The 3,559-nt window shown below is 34.1% G+C and overlaps 1 pseudogene; it reads left to right on the top strand.

Moving 5' to 3' along the window:
* Window positions 1-2,532: 2,532 nt before the first annotated feature.
* Window positions 2,533-3,352, top strand: LOC143679459 (small ribosomal subunit protein eS6 pseudogene; annotated as a pseudogene).
* The last annotated feature ends 207 nt before the right edge of the window (window positions 3,353-3,559 follow it).

Raw genomic sequence — 3,559 nt, forward strand, 5'->3', positions numbered from 1 at the left:
GATATCATTCTTTAATTTCTAAAAATTTTAGTACAGCAAATGTGATTGAACACTGCGGTCCTAAATAGTTTAAGTCAATTTATAAAACATGTTTAAACAGTATTGTTCACACCACACATTCTCAAAAATATAGCTCAGAATATATTCATTTCCTATGTGGGGAAAAGAGAATGGTTAGGCCCTTGGAGCTAAATAAATAATGGTTTTTACTATACTTAATATAGTACAGTATACTTACATTGACCTGTCCATGTTCTTAGGATTTGTAATTAATAAAATTTCATTTTTTGAATTATTGTTTGTGCTATAGTAACAATAATAAACAGAAGCATAAATAATTATCAATGTTATTAATATAGGTTATATTTTCTAAAGATATGCACATTTAATGTGTGTTCATTGCCATAAAATTTCTTATTTCAAATATTTCTAATTTCAGTGTAATCATGCATTTAACTTTCTTTATAAAATATGTTTGGAAAATGAATTCATTTTTAATACATGAGAGATTACACACCTTGTATTTTGCATATAAAGGGGGCTTCTTCAGTATGAATAAATATGTGAATTTGTGACGAGTCAAGATTTAAAATTTTTCTTTCAATTATTCCTGGAAACCAGCAGACTGTGTAAGAATTAACAAATAAAGGTGTTTGTTTTATTCATTTCTGTATAATCTATTTGCTAATGTGCTTTTCTCAAATATGCTCTTTCCCTCCTTTATACTCCATTTTTCCTTCCATCTATAAGTATATTTTTGCTCTTCAAGCAAATGAACAATCACATAAGTAACAATAAGCAATAAGCAATAATATAGCAGTCACAGCAAAATGCACTTGGAAAGATTAAAAATGTTATGTAGAAAATATTTTCACATTATATATTTTTAGTGTACTGCAAAGAAAAGTAGTTCAGGAGATTTATTATTTTTAACATTATTAATATTTTAATTTTAAAACTGTTTCTGAAAGATATTAATTATCCCCTTCACATAAGATCTGTAGTATTTTATTAGTAAACATAATTTATGTCAGCATTATTGAAATTGTTCACCATAGGACACCAGGCTTCTAAGAAAATCTTAAAACTAATATTTACATTGAAAAAGCTAGAAATTCTACTGCCGTTATTTCTAACTCAAAACAAAGTATACGATTTAATATTCCCAAAGAATGATAGGAAATACATCTGTTTAATGTTGTAGTTTTTTAAAACATTACTACCTTGATAAACCACTGCTCTGTGAAATATAATTTCTGGAACGTAGATCAATGTAAATATAAATTATATATAATATGTAATAACATTAAGAAGAATTGAGCATCTATCATATGCAAAGTCAAATTTCAAGTATTCTAGTTTCCATCATAATATATTGCATATTTTAAATGGTGATAAATACATTGAAAATTATGAAATATGGCATAAAGATATGACTTTTAAAATTATGAACTATTCCCCGCATGAAATATTTCAATATCATTTCAGAAAAAAGCTGGAGGCAATGGTTAACAACAATTGAAGAAGGTAACAAAAAGTATTGATGTGGCATTTGAACTGTGGCTTGAAAGATAAGAACCCTTTTAAAAGCTGAATGCAAAAGACATGTAATGGGAGACAATAAGATTATAATATATAATTGTGCTAGATATATATTATATGAAATGATTATGTACTCCAGAAGAGCCATGTTTCAATCCTGATCCAATCTTGTAGGGGTATCCATTACTTTTATTCCTGATTCAACACTGTAGGGCAGAAATTTTGATTCGATTATCACCATGGAGTGGTGATTCCCCATTGTGGATGTGACCTTTTGATTGGATGGAGATGTGATTCCACCCATTCCAGGCGGGTCTTGATTAGTTTATGGAGTCCTTTAAAAGAGGAAACATTTTGGAAAAAGTTCACAGTCAATGCAGATACTGGAATGGTTGCTTCAGAGTTGACAGAGACATAGATGTTTGGAGGTACCTGACATGCCAACAAACAGAGGTGCATAGACATGGGCAGAACACAGTGAAAATCACCATGTATCTCCCCATGAAATGCTAAGCAAGCCAGAAACTTCAGAGAGCCAAGGGACACCAAGAAATGAAAGCAGCCCTGGAGAAGCAAAGTGAGGCTGGAAGCAATGGAGCCCAGGAACAAGGGACCTGCAGAAGCCAACCAGGTGCCTTCACAATGGTTTTCTGGTTGATATAGAGGTTTTCTGGATGGCATCAAGCCTTTCTTGAATGAAGGTAATCTCTTGATAGTGTTTTCTTTTGAACATTTTCTCAGTCTTAGAATTGTAAACCTGTTATTTATTAAATTTCCTTTTTAAAAGCCATTCCATTTCTGGTATATTGCTTTCTGGCTGCATTAGCGTACTAAAACAATAACCTTAAGTATGCACAATGAGTGAGCAATGTGATATAAACAAAACCTGGCAATTGGGAAATGTGAGGAGAAATAAATGTAAACATTTACTCATATTAGGATTACTATTATTTAAAATTAAAAAAACAGCTCTTTCTCATGGCACCTCGGAGGCGGTTGGCTGCCCCGTCATGAAGTTGAACATCTCCTTCCCAGCCACTGGCTGCCAGAAGCTCATTGAAGTGGACGATGAACGCAAACTACGTACCTTTTATGAGAAGCGAATGGCAATAGAAGTTGCTGCTGATGCTCTAGGTGAAGAGTGGAAGGGTTATGTTGTCTGAATCAGTGGTGGAAACGACAAACAAGGTTTCCCCATGAAGCAGGGTGTCTTGACCCATGGTCGCGTGCGCCTTTTACTGAGTAAGGGGCATTCCTGTTACAGACCAAGAAGAATTGGAGAAAGAAAGCACAAATCTGTTAGGGGTTGCATTGTGGATGCCAATCTGAGTGTTCTCAACTTGGTTATTGTCAAAAAAGGAGAGAAGGAAATTCCTGGACTGACTGATACTACTGTGCCTCATCGTCTCAGGCCCAAAAGAGCCAGCAGAATCCGCAAACTTTTCAATCTCTCTAAAGAAGATGATGTCTGCCAGTACCTTGTGAGAAAGCCCCTGAACAAAGAAGGTAAGAAACCCAGAACCAAAGCACCCAAGATTCAGCGTCTTGTTACTCCTCGGGTCCTGCAACATAAACGTCGGCGTATTGCCTTGAAGAAACAGCGCACTAAGAAAAATAAGGAAGAGGCTGCAGAATATGCTAAACTTTTGGCCAAGAGGATGAAGGAGGCCAAAGAAAAATGCCAGGAACAGATTGCCAAGAGACGGAAGCTGTCCTCTCTAAGAGCTTCTACCTCTAAGTCTGAGTTCAGTCAAAAATAAGATTGAGAGTAGAGTTACAAATAAATAAGATCAGAGATTAAACTTCAAAAAAAAAATTAAAAAACAGAAAACAACAAAAGCTTTAAAGAATGCAGAAAATTCAGAATATTTATATATTTTCATTGAGATTTATTATAATTTAGCCACTCTGGACAATATTTTGGTAGTTCCTGACAGAGTTGAGCACATTTTTATCATATGACCTGGCAATTCTACCTGTCTTTTTTCCCAAAAGAATTGAGGCAGGGCCTTGATAA

Source organism: Tamandua tetradactyla, chromosome 4 (assembly GCF_023851605.1).
Source record: "Tamandua tetradactyla isolate mTamTet1 chromosome 4, mTamTet1.pri, whole genome shotgun sequence".
Lineage (NCBI taxonomy): Eukaryota > Metazoa > Chordata > Mammalia > Pilosa > Myrmecophagidae > Tamandua > Tamandua tetradactyla.